Below are 20813 nucleotides of genomic sequence, written 5' to 3'. Positions count from 1 at the left end.
TACTCTCATAGGACCTCCAATACCATGCTGAATAGAAATGGCAAGCATGGACATTTTTGTCTTGCTCCTGATCATAGAGGGAAAGCTTTCCATTTTTAATCATTGTGTATGATATTAGCTTTAGGCTTTTTCTATATTGGCTTCTTTGTTTTTAAGTTATCTGTGACTTCCTTGCATTTTCCATTTGTGGACATCTGGAATTATCAAGAGTGGTAGAGTTTGATTCATGCTTAAACGCAGTTATACTCACAGGGCTCAATTCTAAGACCTTTCTAGTTTTCCAGCTTGGGCGTTTTCTCAGAAAATATTGATATGAAAGAGAAGAATTTCAATCCCTTTATTCTCTCTTTAAAATTTCTTGAAAAATACATTTAAGAGTGCCACATTATTTTATGGCCCTATCTTACCACAAATACAGAACAGGACATATTAATTGAGATTCCACCTAAATTGGCATAAGTTTGTCATGGCACTATTTGCTTCCTGGGAGCTAGTATATTTGTCATGCAACTCAAAAGACTGTACTAATTGTTGACCTAACAATAGTGCAGCTGCAAGCTGAAAAAACACCAGGTCCCCCACAGGACAGCTTAAAAAATACAAAAGTACATCACTTGCAGCAGGCAAAGTAACTAAATTCAGCCCCACAGGCAAAATCAAGCATTTGACCCATTTTTTTCTTTATGACTGGACTGTCTGCAGGTTTAATGAACAAATGTGATTAATATGGTTCCTGAAAATAATGACACTACCAAATATAAAAAAGGAAACTGGTTGATTAATTCTACGGCAAGGACCCATCTTTGTCTGCACACCCATGGCTTGGGATCTGCATTACCTAAAAATGTACTGTTCAATACAACATGTGGCTACTAAGCCTTGAAATATGGCTAGTGTGTCAGAGAAAATGAGTTTTTAGTTTTATTTCACTTTAATTTATTTAAATTAACATTTAAAAATATGATTAACTCAATTGTTGGAAAAAATCTTAAGTATATTTCAAACAACCTGGTATGAAATCCACTTTTCAATCATAAATTTTACAAATGCAAACTACAGATTATATACTTCTGATATAAATTTAGGGCCCAAATTGAAATGTACTCTAAGTGGAAAATTCACTATTTCAAAACTTTTGTACTATAAAAAATGTAAAATATTAGTAATTATTAATGTCTATTATATTTTGAAATAATACTTGGGACTTAAGTTAAATAAAATATATTGTTCTGATTAATTTCATCTATTTCTTTGTACTTTTTAGTGTGGATTCTAGAAAATTTTAAATTACATATGTGGCTCACTTTTTATTTCTACTGGAGAGCCTTGACCTAGAGAATTGCCTTAATTCTTCAATCCACTTATGGAATGAGAATCTAGTGAATGAATGAAAGATTCCATGTACTGTTTTTATTAACCCTATGTTGTCTAAACAGTTATCAATTACATTATTGCCTCTTTTATTCCAACTTTTATCTATGCCTGACATGCTCAAGTGCTGTATTCATTATTGAGAATATAGAATAAAAATTCCAGCACCAGCCTTCCAGGATCTTAGAATCTAGTGAAGCAGTGACCAAGTAAACAAAAAAATTAAAACAGTGTAAGTTAGGAAAAGATATGCATGGGGGACGTGGAAATGCAAAGAATATCATTTAACTTGGCCAGCAGGAGAGGTGGGGAATATCTGGAGGCAGGGACAGTTGAACAATGAATTGTTCATGCTGTATGTTTAATGCTTCCTTTTTGGTTGATAGTCTACGCACAGAGCCCAGGTTGCATAGACTATTTTGATTGATAGTCTATGCACAGAGCCCATGTTGATTACTCCTCTCTGAATGGATTTACATCTCCTTGGGCTTAGAGATTTTTAAAATATAATAAAGAGAGAAAATGGACGCTTGCATTCATGCAGCCTAAAGTTTTAAAAAAAAAAACTGTATTGCTACATAATCAATGTACATATTTTGGGGGTAGAATTTCATTTCAGGTTTGTTGTCTCAAAAACTCAATAAGCCCTCTGCCCTTAGGGAAGCACTTCTCCCCAGCATTCAGGATCCCTGTTTTAGGGATAAGCAGATCACCTAGGTGGGAGTTTGGCAGGACTTGGAGAAGAGCCCTGAGTCTTTGGTTTGTTAATTAGTGTTTGTTCATCTCTGCTCAGCTGCCTCTGGTCAAAGTTACAAAGCAGTGGCTCTTTCTTCTTCTTTACCCTCTTAGCTCCAGACTGATTGTCTTGATAAGGAAGTTGGAGAGAAAAAAAATGATGTCCCTTAACTCCTCTTTTTTCTTCTCATTAAAGGATACTTTTTTTTTTCCAGAAAAATTTGCACCGTACTCTCGACCTAGAGTGCTATATTGGCCTTATCAGCTATTGACATCCTTTTTCAACTTCATCCAAATTTCATTTTATTTGACTTTGTTAAAAGACAAACTTTTGACCAATTAAACATTTTAATTGAGCAAAGAACAATTCATAAATCAGGCAGCCCCTGAACCAGAATAGATTCAGAGATACTCCAATGTAGCCATGTGGTAGAAGATTTATGGACAGAAAAGGGAAAGTGACATACAGAAAACAGAAGTGAGGTACAGAAACAGTTGGACTGGTTAAACCTCAGCGTTAGCCTTATTTGAGCATAACTGCCTGCTTGTGATTGGCTAAAAGTCAGTGATTGGCACAAGAATAGGTTACAGTCTGTTTACACATCCAGTTAGGTTACAGTTCACTATGTGAAAGTTTACCAAGAAACCTTGAGACTGAACTTAAAATACGTAAGAAGGGGCTGGGCGCGGTGGCTCACGTCTGTAATCCCAGCACTTTGGAAGGCTGAGGCAGGCAGATCACGAGGTCGGGAGATCGAGACCGTCCTGGCTAACACGGTGAAACCCCATCTCTACTAAAAATACAAAGTATTAGCCGGGTGTGGTGGCAGGTGCCTGTAGTCCCAGCTATTCAGGAGGCTGAGGCAGGAGAATGGCGTGAACCCGGGAGGCAGAGCTTGCAGTGAGCGGAGATCGCGCCACTGCACTCCAGCCTGGGCCACACAGCAAGACTCTGTCTCAAAAAAAAAAAAAGAAAAAAAAAAGGAAAAAAAAAGAAAAAAAAAAAAAATATATATATATATATATACACACACATATATTTTGTGTGTGTGTGTGTGTAAGAAGGCAGCTTTAGGCTGACCTTAACCATTTATAATCAGAATCTGTGGTTGCCGGCGTTCCACACCCTCACCTCACACCCCAAATGCCTCTTCCCTTCCTCACTCTCTTTGACTTTGCTTTCTTCTTCATTGAGAAATTACAGTGGCGAGAAGAGAACTTCTGCAGACTCCCACCACAGAGCCACCAAATGGCCATCATGCCTTACCCAATAGTTCTGCTTTCTTTTGTTTCTGGAGATTAGATGTGTTTTTATCAAACTGTAACAAATCAGTACTTTAGCCTCTTCCCAGACAACACCAGGACCTTAGAACACTAATTTCATTTACTGCTTCCCCTTTTCTGTGCTACTGTTGTATATTTTAATCCTATATATACTCTAAGTTGTGATCACATAAAATATATATTCGGTCTTTGTTCCCACTTCCTGTCATACAAAGCCTAAAATTCATGGAATCTCCAAAGTGATGTTATTTCTTGTGCTAATGAGTTGACTGATGGCTGGCAACCTCTAAGTAGCTTCAGATGGGGCCTGGTCACAGGATAGACCAAGGCAACATTAGAGCATTGGGACTTTAGCTCATGCCCCATCTTCTGGAGAGGGGAGGAGGCTGAAGGTTGAGTTGATTATCAATAGCCAATGATTTAATCAACCATGCCTATGTAATGGAGCTTCCCTAAAACACCAAAAGGACAGGGTTCTGGAGGCTTCCAGATAGCTGAATACATGGAGGTTCCTGGAAGGTGGCCCATATAAGGGGGCATGGAAGCCCCACATCCTTTCCCACATAACCTTACCCTATGCATCCCTTCATCTGTATTTTTTGTAATATCTTTTATAGTAACCCAGTAAACGTAAGTCAAGTGTTTACCTGAGTTTTGGGAGCTTCCCTGGCAAATTAGTTGAACCCAAGAAGGGAGTTGTGAGAAACCCTATTTATAGGTGATCGGTCAGAAGCCAGTGGGGCTTTCGATTGGCACAGAAGTGGGGGCAACTCATGGGACTGAGACCTTAACATGTGGGATCCGATGTTCTCTCCAGAAAGACAGCATCAGAATTGAATTGGAGGACACCAGTTGGTGTCCACTGCAAAACTGATTGCTTGGTTAGTGTGCAGAGAAAACTCCCACACATTTGGTTACAGAAGTCTTCTGTGCTGACTATTGAGTGAGGGAATAGAAAAAATACCTTGGTTTTTCCCCTATATCATCAGATAGATCATACAAGATATTATTACTGTTTTATGCCATTAATACTCATTTAGAAATATTTTCATGGTTTTTTTTTTTTTTTTTACTCTTTATCTCTCCCTGCATCTCCAAGCTTCCACCGGACACAATCTTCCTACTGCCTGATAAATACCCTTGGGTATTCCCTTTAGCCAAGTCTATCAGTGACAAATTGTGTTTGTCAGAAAAGATATTTACCTTTATTGTTGAAAGATACTTCATGGGATTCTATTTTAGAACTTTGATGCCGGGCTCACACTTGTAATCCCAACACTTTGGGAGGCCAAGGCAGGTGGATCACTTGAGGTCAAGAGTTTGAGACCAGCCTGGCCAACATGGTGAAACCCCATCTCTACTAAAAATACAAAAATGTGTCTGGACATGGTGGTGCGTGCCTGTAATCCCAGCCACTCACGAGGCTGAGGCAGGAGAATCACTTGAGCCCAGGAAGCAGAGGTTGCAGTGAGTCAAGATTGCACCACTACATTCCAGCCTGGGTGACAGAGCAAGACTCCATCTCACAAAAAAAAAAAAAAAAAAAAAAAAAAAGCACACATTGAAGATACGATTTCTTTCTGTCTTCTAGCTTCCACTGTTTCTACTGAGATGTTGGGGACAGTCTAATTGATTCTCCTGAAAGGTAATCCTTTTTCCTCCAATTGATTCTCCTGAAAGGTAATCCTTTTTCCTCCAGCTGGTTTTAGATATTCTTTTTGTGGTTTTTTCAACAACTTTCCAATAATGAAAGTAAGTGCATGCTTCATTTTTTTTCATCTTGCTTATGGTCTGTGGGGTTTCTTGAATTTTTGGTATAATTTTTATGATTTTGAAAAACTCTCAGTCAGTATATCTTCAAATATACACCCATCCTTTCTCTTCTTCGCTCCCCTTTTTAGACCTCAATTACACACACTCCCTTCATGTCTGACCCTGTATTCTGCACTTCTTTTTGTGTCCTTGTGCTTCTTTCTATTTCCTTCTAACTACTTTCCATTTTACTCATTCTCTCTTCAGTTCTATCTAGTATGCTATTAAACTCATCCATTAAACTTTTTTTTGTTGTTGTTCTAAAATTCCCATCTGGTTATTTATTTTTCAGTTCTCTATTTAAAGTTTTAATCCTGACTCTTGAAAACTTGAACATCATTTAAAAGTCAATCTGATAACTCGATTATCTGAACTCCTTTTATAAAATTATTAATAATATTGTTAGAAACAAAAATAACTTTCTGAAAATTTGTATTAGAACACATAGGACCTTGTTATACACTTTTAACAAACCTTGAAATTATCAGCAAACTTTATCTAAATAGATATGATTAGAAAAAAAGACAGTCTATAATACATATGAACATTTTGAAACATTCCCACTTTTATTCAAATAAATAAGCATCTATATTGTGAAGTAATGCACCAACTAGAAGAAAAACCTTTATTGGATATCAAAGACATTGCCAGTAACTCAGAAATTAGATTATCCATTGATGCTTTATTCCTAATCTGTGCCAAAATACTACACAGTAGGAGACCATAAAACTGTGGCACAATTGAGAATACGGTTTTTGTCTAAACTCTAAATTATAAGACACTTAGCATTTTAAGTCACCCTTTGTTTAGAAACACATATTGCAATGTATATAAATTCTATTCACCACAGAAGAGATAATGGCATAATCATGATTATATTTTCTGAGATATTTAACATTTATCATGCCACAGTATTTTGTTAATAATGTTAGATTCTAATACTTTCCCAAAATTTATTTCAGTTGCCAAAATTCAAATCTGTTTTTAAAATATTCCGTTCACAAATACTGAAACCTTAGAATTCTATTTGCAAACACCTAAGAATATGATTTTCAACTACATAACATGCTTTGTTTATTAAGTATAATCATGTATTTATCATCATAAATTAATAATATAAAAAGGTGCCTGAAGGTCTTCTTTACTAAATTCAACATCATATAATTAGTCAAGACGAATTACTAAATTTTGCCCAAATGAGTGAAAAAAAAAAATAGCACTTTTCCAGCAAGTTTCAAAACTTAGAAAACACAATATTCTCAAGCACAGAGAACTGAACTTTCTTTCTTTGGAGTCATTATAATTTGATGAACCAATGTTAACAGAGTTCTTAATAGCAGACAAGCTCAAACAAACATTTTGGCTTCCCTTGAATATAAACCACTAAACCCTGGCCAAACTAATACACAAGTGAAAATAATAGACTTACTCTGTTTCAGTGGTTTGTAATACGTGTGCATTTTGAAAATGAAGAGTCAAGCTCTGTGCTGGACAAATCTAGTTTGGTATAATAAAATTAAATATATAAAGATTGCTTCTGATCATATTCTTGTATTTTCAGTTGATAAAAAATTGTATACATTTATTTTGTACAACATGCTATTTTAAAATATGTATACATTGCAGCATGACTAAATCCAGTCCCGCTTTCTGACTCCTAGAACTGATCAATTATTTGTACTTCTATCTTCAGCCTATCCTTCATTTTGCTCGTGGTTTATAAAATCTAAGAGCAAAGACAAAAGACAAACAAACATAAACCAACCCGGTACTCTCATTAGCTCCATTTTACAGATGTGGATCAAATGGTATAGTTGCTCATGATAACCCAGCTATGAAGTGACAGGGTGAGGACTAAAGTCAAGGTGTGCTTAATACCAAAAATGCACACTTTCCACTGAGTGGTCCTCAGACTACATGCATCAGAATCACCTGGGGTGCGTATCTTAAGTGCACGCAGAGAGGGAGAGAAAGGCAGACAGACACAGGCTTGTGTGAAATGTCCCAGGTCTTACCAGACAAGGTTGAAAGAAAGAACTTACAGTGAAGGAAGTAGAAGGGAATGTTATCCTGCGTGTGAGAAAAAAAACACCTGAAATAAATGAAAGCATGAGCAGGGAAAACACACATGCACACACACACACTCACACATCTTACCACAGGTATGGCTCCAATGACGGGATCAAAGAAGTAGTAGGGAGAAAGTGTGTGGCCCCTGTGGTGATAGAATTAGCCCAGAAGAGTCTAGCAGCTGTGTCTATGGTGGAGAAGGTTTAGGAAGAAGGGGCTTGCATTTTGCATTGATGTGTATAAAAGTTCATAACTTGAGTGGAACCTAACAGGGAGGGGGTTGGCATTGATGTTGCCCACTTTTATTTATAGCTGTTTTTGCCCTTACATTTGTAAAGTATCTCTAACATGAATGGAAAATTGTGCTCTCGTCAAATATTCAGATTACTGTAAAATCACCATACAACTGGTTAATCTATTATAAGAAATAGACTGTGCTTAAATACATATGTAAATATACATAAATGCATACATATACACACATATATGCATATGTATGTAAATATGCATATATAATATTATCCATGGTTAAACTGGACATAATTATTCGTGTTCATTTTGTAGGCATTTTGTGAGTGAGCCTTTAACATGTGCTTACTGATTAAATGGGGAAAAAAAAAACCTCACAGTTGTCTACCTAAATGCAGAATTTTCACAGGGGGAAGAATTCATCACACTGTGATCCTAAGCAGAAAATCAGATAATAACAGAATTAGAAGAGAGAATGGTGACTGTCACGGGCTGGGGTGTCAGGGAAATGGGGAGATATTAGTCAAAGAGTAAATACAAACTTTTACCTACAAGATGAATAAGTTCTAGGGATCTAATGTACAGCATGATAACTATAGTTAATAATAATTAAAATTACTAAGAGAGTTAAACGTTCTCATCACACAAAAAAAGGTAACTGCATCAGGTAATGAATATGTTAATTAGCTTGATTATAGGAATCATTACACAAGGTATACATACAGCAAAACACCATGTTGTATACCTTATATTTACACAATATTTGTTAATCACACTTCAGTAAAGCTGACAAATAAATTAAATAAAAAGTTATTTAATTCTTCCTACCCATGAGCATAGAATGTTCTTCCACTTGTTTGTGTCCTCTTTTATTTCACTGAGCAGTGGTTTGTAGTTCTCCTTGAAGAGGTTCTTTACATACCGTGTAAGTTGGGTTCCTAGGTATTTTATTCTCTTTGAAGCAATTGTGAATGGAAGTTCATTCATGATTTGGCTCTCTGTTTGTTACTAGTGTATAAGAATGCTTGTGATTTTTGCACATTAATTTTGTATCCTGAGACTTTGCTGAGGTTGCTTATCAGCTTAAGGAGATTTTGGGCTGAGATGATGGGGTTTTCTAAATATACAATCATGTCATCTGCAAACAGGGACAATTTGACTTCTTCTTTTCCTAACTGAATACCCTTGATTTCTTTCTCTTGCCTGATTGCCCTAGCCAGAACTTCCAACACTATGTTGAATAGGAGTGGTGAGAGAGGGCATCCCTGACTTGTGCCAGTTTTCAAAGGGAATGCTTCCAGTTTTTGCCCATTCAGTATGATATTGGCTGTGGGTTTGTCATAAATAGCTCTTATTATTTTGACATACATTCCATCAATACCAAATTTATTGAGAGTTTTTAGCATGAAGGGCTGTTGAATTTTGTCAAAGGCCTTTTCTGCATCTACTGAGATAATCATGTGGTTTTTGTCTTTAGTTCTGTTTATATGCTGGATTTCCATGCTCATGGATAGGAAGAATCAATATCGTGAAAATGGCCACCCTGCCAAAGGTAATTTATAGATTCAATGCCATTCCCATTAAGCTACCAATGACTTTCTTCACAGAATTGGAAAAAACTGCTTTAAAGTTCATATGGAACCAGAAAAGACCCTGCATTGCCAAGACAATCCTAAGCCAAAAGAACAAAGCTGGAGGCATCATGCTGCCTGACTTCAAACTATACTACAAGGCTACAGTAACCAAAACAGCATGGTACTGGTACCAAAACGGAGATATAGACCAATGGAACAGAGCAGAGCCCTCAGAAATAATACCACACATCTACAGCCATCTGATCTTTGACAAACCTGAGAAAAACAAGAAATGGGGAAAGGATTCCCTATTTAATAAATGGTGCTGGGAAAATTGGCTAGCCATAAGTAGAAAGCTGAAACTGGATCCTTTCCTTACTCCTTATACGAAAATTAATTCAAGATGGATTAGAGACTTAAATGTTAGACCTAATACCATAAAAACCCCAGAAGAAAACCTAGGTAATACCATCCAGGACATAGGCATGGGCGAGGACTTCATGTCTAAAACACCAAAAGCAACAGCAACAAAACCCATAATTGACAAATGGGATCTAATTAAACTAAAGGGCTTCTGCATAGCAAAAGAAACTACCATCAGAGTGAACAGGCAACCTACAGAATGGGAGAAAATTTTTGCAATCTACTCATCTGACAAAGGGCTAATATCCAGAACCTACAAAGAACTCAAATAAATTTATGAGAAAAAAACAAACAACCCCATCAAAAAGTGGGCAAAGGATATGAACAGACATTTCTCAAAAGAAGACATGCATACGGCCAACAGGCACATGAAAAAATGCTTGTCATCACTGGCCATCAGAGAAATGCAAATCAAAACCACAATGAGATACCATCTCACACCAGTTAGGATGGCGATCATTAAAAAGTCAGGGAACAACAGGTGCTGGAGAGGATGTGGAGAAATAGGAACACTTTTACACGGTTGGTGGGATTGTAAACTGGTTCAACCATTGTGGAAAACAGCATGGCGATTCCTCAAGGATCTAAAACTAGATATACCATATGACCCAGCCATCTCATTACTGGGTATATACCCAAAGGATTATAAATCATGCTGCTATAAAGACACATGCACACGTATGTTTATTGCAGCACTATTCACAATAGCAAAGACTGGGAATCAACCCAAATGTCCATCAGTGACAGACTGGATTAAGAAAATGTGGCACATATACACCATGGAATACTATGCAGCCATAAAAAAGGATGAGTTTGTGTCCTTTATAGGGACATGGATGCAGCTGGAAACCATCATTCTCAGCAAACTATTGCAAGAACAGAAAACTAAACACCGCATGTTCTCACTTATAGGCGGGAACTGAACAATGAGATCACTTGGACTCTGGAAGGGGAACATCACACACCAGGGCCTATTATGGGGAGTGGGGAGGGGGGAGAGATGGCATTGGGAGTTATACCTGATGTAAATGACGAGTTGATGGGTGCTGACAAGTTGATGGGTGCAGCACATCAACATGGCACAAGTACACATATGTAACAAACCTGCACGTTGTGCACATGTACCCTAGAACTTAAAGTATAATAAAAAAAAGTTATTTAAAAGAAATTTTATTTTATATATAACATACACAGCTTAACAGTATAAAAAAACTTCTACAGAGCGAAATTAGAAACAAAAAAGAGAGAAAAAAATAATTTTAGATGAGTTCTAACACAGCAATTAAGCCTGGTAATGACTGAGGCTACCAAATACCAAACTACTTGCAGGAGGGGTATTTAAGCATAAGAGGACAAGGTTTTAAAAAAAAAAAAAAAAAAAAAAGGTTGAGACAGGAAATAAAGACACAGACTCTGCCAAGGCTGGCTGATAACTGGCCACTCCCCAGTGAGGAGGAACCGTAAATCTCTCTTAACAATTAACAGTAAAGATGGGGGGCAGATTTTATATATGCATATATGTTAGACAGAGTCTCACTCTATCACCCAGACTGAAGTGCAGTGGCACAATCACAGCTCACTGTAGCCTCAACGTCCCCGGGCTCAGGTGATTCTTCCATCTCAGCCTCCAGAGTAGCTGGGACTACAGACGCATGCCACCACACCCAGCAAATTTTTGTAATTTGTGTAGAGTTGGGGTTCCGCCATGTTGCCCAAGCTGGTCTCAAACTCCTGGGCTCAAGCCATCTGCCAGCCTCTGCATCCTAAAGTGCTGGGATTACAAGTATGAGCCACCATGCCCAGGTGATTTTATCTTTTTCTTATTTTTTTATTGTGGCAGAAACACATTACATAAAATTTACCACCTAACCATTTCTAACAGTACAGTTCAGTAGCATTAGTCACATCATTGTGCAGCCCATATCCAGAACTTTTTCATATTGAAAAACTGAAATTCTATACTTATTAAACAATTCCCTATTGTCCCTGGCAACCACCTCCCTCCAGCCCCTGGCAACCACCATTCTTTCTGTTTCTATCAATTTGACTGCTCTAGGTAACTTGTATAAGTGGAATAATATGGTATGTGTCTTTTTGTGACTGGCCTATCTCACTTATCATAATGTCCTCAAGGTTCATCTATGTTGTAGCATGTGTTAGAATTTTCTTCCTTTTTAAGGCTGAAATATTTCATTGTAAGCATATATCACTGCATTGTGTTTATCTTCATCCATTGATGGACACTTGGGTGGCTTCCACTTTTTCTTCCTCATAATTTTGGTTGTGGTTACTTCACCTTGGTCCAATTTGTCATGAAGGTTATAGCTGAATACAGCCCACAGTCTGGAAATATGGTGCTTATCTCTTGTATAAGCTCTCATACAGCTTTATCTTCCCATCTATTTTCAAATATGGGTGGGCTTCATGTCACATAAACAGAAGGAACCTAAAATAGTTGATGGCACAACCTTGGTTTAGAGTCACACACTTCAATTGTCAGACCCTCTTAATGTGAAGTGGCAATAGTAGTGGCATTTATCAATCAGCTATTACTACATAAAATTAACCAAAAAATCTCACTGGAATGTTATAAAGTGAAAGTTGGTAGTCATAGTGGTAGTGTTATAAAAAGTCAGCTATTACCGCCCAGAACAAACAGAAAATTTCAGAGGCCTGCAACAACAATAATCACTTATTTCCTGTTCATGCATCTGCAGGTTGGCTTGGGTTCAGACTGTTTAGGTTGGGCTTAACTGGGCTTCGCTTCAGGCTGAAGTTAGTTTCAGGTCTACTTCATGTTTCTCATCTTCCTGGGACCAATAGACTATGGGTAGTGACTCTAGGGATGTTCTTCTCATAGCTTTGGCAGAAGTTCAAAAAGAAGGGCAACAGCCCCAGCATATCATAGGCCTCCCACCAGCTAACATCCAATTGAACTCAGCAAGTCAAATGGCCAAGTCCAAAGTCAAGACATCCGGCTATCTACTCTGCCCACCATGACCCCATGGCAAGGATGGGATGTAAAATATTACTACAATGGAGTGAAGAATTGGGACACAGAGCCTTTGTGATAACCTAAATAATTATGACTAATAGAAGCAGGAGGAAGAGACAAATGTCAGATAATTATTTATTCTACCTTCATCTTCAGAAGTTATTTTCTAACATGAAGTCTCGCATTATCCTATTTTACCCTATAAGTTTCCTCAAAATGTTCAGTCTGTGTCTCACATGTACATTACTAACAGGTCTATTATTACACTTGGCACTGTCTTTTTTAAAAGTCACATCCCAAATCTGAAGGAATGTAAGGATGTAAATACCAGGAGAGTAAACATGTGGACCACTTCGTGCATTTCCACAATCCGCCCCATGTCCCAGGAGAGGAGAAATCTCAGTGTGCACATATTATTGTTCCTCTTATTGAAATGCACAAAAGAGACTAGAAGAGTATTTAGATTTGAACTATCTTCTGGCTGATTGCCCAAGTTAGAGGTTACTGAAGTCTAGGATACATCAGGATATTCCAACACAGGGCATCAAGAGATTAGGGGAGGGGCACTGTGGTTCACACCTACAATCCCAGCACTTTGGGAGGCCAAGGCAGGAAGATCACTTAAGCCCAGGAGTTTAAGACCAGTCTGGACAACATAGCAAGACCTCATCTCTACAAAAAACAAAAAGTAAATTAGCTGGGCATGGTGGTGTGCACCTGCGATCCCAGCTACTTAGGAGGCTGAGGCAGGAGGATCTCTTGAGCCCAGGAGGTCAAAGCTGAAGTGAGCTGTGATTGCACACTGCACTCCAGCCTGGGTGACAGAACAAGACTATCTCGAAAAAACAAAAAAGCAGAGAAAAATTGGGGACAAAAGAAGAACATACACCTCACAGTGAAATCCAAATGAATCCTTGGCATTTCTAGAGAACTCTGTGGTTTACTTCTGTGCTCCCTTTCCTCCATCAGGGAGGAAAACTTTCCTAGCAAACAGACTCACAGACAGAGACATACACCCTTCAGGCTAACACCAGGAAAACTGCAAAGACAAGACTTTGTTGACACCAGAGGCTGTGATGTAGTGAGCCAAAATCACTGCCTGCTGGGCTGAGACAACAAGGCAGTGTTAAGGGGCTGTATTTAGACAAGGACTTGAGCCCACCAAGAGCAAGAAAAACCTACCACTGTCAGCCAGCCCAGTGGATGCACCCGATTTCCCAAACAACAGTATCCCCCAATGCAGCCCAACAGAAATGTTGATTTAAATTATTCGTGCTAATGCAAGTGCGGGATAAGGCGATGTGATTCTTGGCTTGTTGACAGCAAGCTATGAATGATGTGGTAATGGTATATATATATCCTAGCCTGGATGCCCGAGAAGAAAGGCAGGACTGTGAAATCACAGCAGGATCCTGCCATTTGCTGCCCTGCTGAGTGCGACAGACACACACAGGGCTGTGTCCAGGTCTGTCAGAAGAGGTAGCCAGGCAAGCCCCAAGAGTCCAGAAAAATCCACAAGCTCCTCCCAAAAGATTGTGTGGAGAACACCAAGCAGGAAAAAAAAAAAAAATGTCAACTCTTCATATTTTAATTACAAGTGATAAAAAAAAATCACTAGCTACATAAATCAAATTATTTTTGTCAGGCCCAGGGAAGAGTTTAAGAAATGGCCATAATATGCATGTCCTGACTTTGCCATTAACTTCTTGTGTGACCTGGCTTCAGAGTCCCTGTCTTTACAATACAATGGGTGATTCTGAGAAACAAAATAACTTACTTTCATGAAGCCAAAAAGAAAAAAAAATTGTACTTTGAGTTTTAGAAAAAATAATGGCTCCAAAATTATGGTCCTTAATCTCAAAAATGGTTATAACAAGAGTATACTTTGAAAAAAAAAATAGTTTGGAAACTACAGTACAACTGCCCCCTCCAAGTGGCCATCATTTCTATCATGACATCTGAAGTAGTTTACTATAGATAAGGGAATTAATTTTGGATGGAAGACACTATCTTTAAAATCACATCTACTTGGCATATGACAGCATAAATGACATTTTTCTCTTTTTTTCCATCACATGATCCTTTGGCCATAGATCCTCTCCTCAGTGTTACCAAATTATAACATTTGAAGCAATGGAATTATGCAATCAAGGTCTTGATTTCTATTTAAGAAATATAGTCTGATACTAAACCCACTCATAGTCACAACATGAACTTTTAGGCAGCTCAAAATAACACAAGGAGATGTGTCACTCCATCCTAACTCACGTGATGAGAACATCTCGGTAAGACATCCTCTGCTGCATCCCAGCACCCTCCCACTGAGCCAGCACAATGGTGGAACGCGTCTGGTGAACACTGAGAGACATCAATGTTGCTCATTCCATTGGTCACATTAGACATCTTCCATGTGGTTCTGCTGTGGGATGGGTTTAGTGGGCATCCCACATGCAGCCTTATGTTTTGGAGGCAGACCCCTGGCCTTCCTATTCTTGGACTTGGTCTGGCGAGGCAAGGAAAATGGCTTTGTCATACAACACAGGAATAACTCACATTCTGTTTTTAAGTGTGACATCCAATCCTCAGCACTTTTTTATTAAGTATGCTTCTTTCCATTCCTTCTGAAACCTTGCAGCTGGTCTCAACCCCAACAGTAATTCAGTAGGTGCAAGACTTGGTAAAGAAATGATCCCTTAAACTTGACTTTTAGAGAAGGGAGAAAAAACATCACGCTGATTTGTAGAGATTTCTTAAACTCTTTAAATGCCATGAAAACCCTCCCTTCCGTTTCCCACACCAAGGGTCCCAGAAAATCTATACAAGAAACATGGCAAAAGCACAGGCTATAGCCCTGGTGTTTTCTTAAAGTGTACATTTAGTCTAGGCATTAGTTGGGGAAAAAAACTGTATGAAACTGAATCAGATTTTATAGCAAGGTGGTAAAGAGCAAATCCCTTGGGACTGAATTAACTCTGGCAAATTACAGAAGAATAAAAAAAATCAGGTGAGTTGTTTTAAATTTACACCCAAGCAAACTAATTTTGCTGTGATTCCAGACCACTTTTTGCCCTCATCTGAGGGGAAGAAGTAGCTCATTTTGACAGCCCAGGATGTAACAACTGCTGGTCTTTATGCTCTCGATAATTCCTTGAGGTTGCTTTGTTTTTGTTTTTGTTTTTGTTTTTTTAAACTCTAAAAATGTTTGAAATTGAACTACACCCTCATTAGCTGGAAAGCTTAAATTGGTAGCAAGGGCCGACTTCTCTCCTAGAAACATTTTTTTATTCTAGCATCTGACCCGGACTCCTCCCCGCACTGCCAGCCTCATTGGATCCCATAAAGACAGACACCCACAGCTGAATTTGAGTCCAGACACCATATTTTGGGGAATAACTAAAAATACCAGCCCACCTATTTTTAGCATGGAGAATAAACATTATCTGTGTGTTTCTTTGGCTCCCAGGAGATTGTTTTTAGTCACAGAATTGAATACCCCTCCTTCCCGCCATGGATTATTTTTAAAATGTGGGCTCAGAAATAGCCCACATACAGAACAGTGAAGGCCTGACTGCCCTCAAAACTAGAAATGTACTGTCCAGAATCAAAGGTGATGCATTAAATATGCCATCAACAGAAGTTAGAGGCCCAGAGAACCAATACGTTTTTATTGAGGACTTGCCACCCTCCAACATCGTGCTAAGATCAACACTTTTGGTTGTAAGAAGCAGTCACTCATAAGCTATCAAATGAACTGGATGAGAAGTTGTGATGGGAATTACGGGTGAAGAGAGAATGAATTGATAAGATGGACTAGACTGGAAAGACTATTCAGAGAGTGGGGAAGAGCCTTAATTAATTAAGCCAAATGGGGAAATTCAGAAGTTGAAGTTAATTTCTATTTCATTTCTATTGCGATTGCTCTTTAAACTGTTGGGTCACCCCATGTCAAAGATGGCAGTGATATTGGTGATAAAGCATTTATTCCCAGCATAGTCCTTAGAGGGGTCCCTGTCACAGGTCTCAAGTTTGAGAGAGCTTCACTCTGGGCCTCATCCAGCCACAACCTTCCCTAAGGATGAACTGTCCATGAGGCCAAGGGAATGTGCCATCTGTGAGCCCACGCTTACTTATCCTCTGCTATCAGTAGATTTCTGTCTTCCAAATGTATACACTGAAGTCCTAACCCCAGTACCTCAGAACATGATCTTCCATAGAAATACGGTCTTTACAGATGTAATCAAGAGAAGGTCATTAAGGTGGACCTTAACCCAGTATGACCAGTGTCCTTATAAGAAGGGAAGATGATGCCACAGACTCACACCCAGGGAGGATGCCATGTGAAAGTGAAGTCAGAGATCAGAGTGCTGTGTCTACAAGCCAAAAAACACCAAAGATCACTAGCAAATCACCAGAAGCCAGAAGAGACGCCCAAGAAGGATTCTTCCTCACAACTATCAGAAGGAACCAACTTTTCTCACACCTCGATCCTGGACATTTAGCCTGCAGAACTGTGAGACGATAAATTTCTGTGGTGTAAGCCACCCAGTTTATGGTACTTTGTCCTAACAGCCTTAGCAAACTAATATAGCCTCCTTGTAGACCACACCTCACTACTAGGGCCATCCGATCCCTTGGGTCCCTTCTAGGAGCTGCTGAAGAATGTGTCTCCAGTTTATGCCCCTCTAAGCCCAAGGGGTGACCAAGGGACAGCTGTTCATGTGGCTTAGATGCACTAGCTTGCACATGAGAGAGGCCTCTGCTGGTACAGGAGGGAGGTGGAGGGAGAAAGAGAGGAACTCCAGGCCTGGACTGAGGTCAGTTCCTCCTCCAACAGAGAATCCAAGGATTGTAAGAATTCTAAATTTGAACCTTGCCTTTTAAGTAAGTAAAGATGATGGTGCATTTATCAAGATAGGAGGCTAAATCGTGTTGTTTTTAATGATTTGTTAGCTTATCTTTTAACTTTTAAATAGTCTCATCTGGGGTACATGGGTATCCTTCTGTTCTCTAGCCTCAGTCTCATTAAGGTTTGGGGAGGGTGGGCCTATTTGTTTCAAACCAAGATGCCACAGCCCATGCCCACAATCTGAAATAAACCTCCACCCAGCATCATCCTCACATTTGGAAATGCAGCCATCACACATTCAAGGCTAAACAAACCCTGTGCCACCTGCATAATGAAATTTTATTTGCTTTTTGAAAAAAAAACGAAGACATATTAAATACAAAAACCTAAAAATATAAATTCTTTAGCCAAAGTTTCCCACTAGAGCTGATTATTTTTTAAGAACTTGTACGTTCTAAAGGAAAAAAAAATAAAAGGCTTTCGAAAGGCCCAATTTTGGACAGCAAAGCCACCTGGGTCCACTTAGTTTCATTGAAGCTCAGTGTTTTAGAATTGCATGAATATCAGTCCAAGAACACTTACCCTTCATTTCAGTGGCCCACCCTCAGCTCACTTAGAGATCTGCCCGGCCAAGACAATTAGAAAACTATGTTAGAGGATATCATATAAATGTATATTCACTGATACCATGGCTTGAGATCCTGAAGTTTGGAGAAGATTAAATACAAATCTACACACTTAATGGTGCCAATCAGTTCATAATTTCAGATGCCTGGAACCTGACTTCAGGAGATTTATGACTTCAAGCTTTTCCAAAAGGAAATTCTTAAGAAAAATGTGGATGTAAAGATGGTTAAGCCAAAGGCTAAATCAGGTTGTACAGTGACCCCCAAGGATATGCATTAAAGGAGAATTACACAGCGGCATTAACCTGGCGGCCACAGTAATGGTCTTTTTGCAGGTCACATGTTTAGACAACATCCAGAGGGCAGTAACTGAGAATGTTCTGGATACAAAACAGGGAAAACGCAGCTTTATAAAACTGTTTTGGGACTTCCCTGTGAGACCCCAATTAGCGTTTCGACAAGAGGCCTGGCTCCACTGACATGCACATAAAATAATCAAGTTCAAGACAAAATTATTTAAAAATAGTTGCTAAAATTATGCTAAAATTATGTTAAAATAACTTTTTCAATTTTTAATTTAAAAAAAAACTTATTTTCTGCCTTCTTGTTTGACCTACAAATAGTCTGTCCGATTGCCTTGGAAAGCAGGAAATAGTTAATAAAAAAAAAAAATCAAGCAGGCCAGTTCATAAAAGTGAGCAACAGACTCCAACACCTCATATTCTCACTGCTTTCCCTTATAAAATAATAGAAAAAGCATCATAAAATCAATATTAACTTGTTTAAGTAGCTGTAAAAGAGCTCCCTGGTCATTTGCTCCAACTATAAAATTATCTCATCATCTCAGTGAACTGCCAATCCTTTGAGAACTATCTACTATGGCTGTCTATTAGTTCTTAACGATATAGCTTTATAACTACTGGCATATCTTTCTTAAGGCTGGAGAGGAGTTTTTTAAAGCAAACATATCAGGTAGAGAAGTGGAAATCTTTCAAAGTTACCAAAAGGTACTCTATGCATTCATGCAAACACACAGTGAAACAGTAATAAAACTTTCACACCTCTTTCCCAAATAAAACACCACTAAGTGTTGTATAGCCAATGCAATCTCTAGAAACTAACCACCCCAAATTTTCTTGCACTTTTCATGATAAACTAAAAATATTAAATCATAGGACCACTCACATGCAATTTCTATGTCAAAGAATAATGCATATACATTATTTCCTAGCTTTTCTGTTTTATTTTTCTTCGGAGAAATAACTCTCAATTCCTCTTGACTGGCTTATACTACTAAGATCTTTTTTCCTACTATGTCAAGTCCCTAGATTACTGTTCCCTAATTTTGCAGACACAAGTTAGAAATTTCCATCAGACCTCATGGCCAAGAATGGCTCTGCTTTTCTTAAGAATTAGTCCATTTCTTATATTATGAACATGGTAATTCTTAATGACTGATGATGTTTCTCTCTTTGCCTTGGCCACCAGGCCACATGTTAGTTCCTCTTACCCCACTAGACAATTTTTATACCTTCATTTCTCCTCTTATTATCTTCAATCAATCATTTTATCTCCTAAGTTGCACAATTTTTTGCCTTAATATTTTTATAGAAAAATATAGTCACTTTTTTATCCTAAAACTATCACATAAAATTATTTTAAATTCCGTCCCTTCCCATCATCTTAGAGCAGATGTTTCTAGGAAACCCTTCTACATAACGTGACTCAAGTGTTTCTAAAAATATACCTACCTTTACCTTAACTTCTTCACCCTTATGTTAAACCAGTACTTATAAGCACATATCCCCAAAGAGTAGCTAGATCTCTAGATTGTTAGGACTGGTTACATGCAGTGTATCTCCTTCTTCCGTGTTTCCATTTAGCTGCAGTGTTTATTTTATCTTTCCTGGGGCAGGTAAAGCTACTTGACATTGAAGAATGTGCCCACAAAACCATCCCTTGCTGGTTAACAGCTTTGTGATTCCTGGGCAGCTCACGTTGCCTAGAAGGCTGTTATATATGCCATAGATCTTGCTATCAATAGTCAGGACAAGACAGGTTATGCAGTGGTAACAAAAGAGTAAATCTCAGTGGTTTCATACAAAAAGATTATCACTCCACACAAAACACATTTCAAGTTCAAGCAACTTCCCAGGGCAACCATTCTCCATACAGTGCCTCAGTAATCCATGCTGCTTTGGTTTATGAGACAAAGGCATCACAACACAAACGTATATCCATGATCAGAAAGACAGAGGGAGAAACAGGAGAATTGCAGAGTCACTGGAAGCAATATACTTCTCTTATGCTTTTATTAGCCAGAACAAGTCACATGCCCCTCTCTAATTGCAATAGGACTGGGAAACAGACTCCTCTATGCCCAGGGAGGACAGGAGAGTCAGATGTTAGCAAACCCTACTAACATCTGGCTCTCCTGTAGTTTTTTTTAACTACTTAAAAAAAAAAAAGAAAAAGAAAATTCAAGTTGCTAGCTTGTCACAAAGAACTAGAAATAAATTCAAGTTTTTACCAGATGAAATTATTTGAAGTGATTTAATCCAGTAATAAGAATATATTTACACTCTGGTGAGTTTATCCTTCTTCTCCAAAACCACTGCCAACTTCCCACTGACTCAACAAGAGTCCACTCTCTCATCTCCGCAAGCAAGGCCCTCCGCAAGCTCAGCTTCTCTTTCTAGCTTCATCTTCAAGTACTTACCCAATGAGCATTTTGCTCTAAACATATGAGACAGCTCATGGCTTGTACTAAACTGTACATTTTCCCAAAATATACTTTGAGTTTCCCATTTTAAAACTCTAAAAGTTTA

The sequence above is a fragment of the Theropithecus gelada genome, chromosome 10 (assembly GCF_003255815.1).
Source record: "Theropithecus gelada isolate Dixy chromosome 10, Tgel_1.0, whole genome shotgun sequence".
Lineage (NCBI taxonomy): Eukaryota > Metazoa > Chordata > Mammalia > Primates > Cercopithecidae > Theropithecus > Theropithecus gelada.
The sequence above is the reverse complement of the archived record's forward strand: the minus strand, read 5'-3'. Positions refer to the sequence as shown.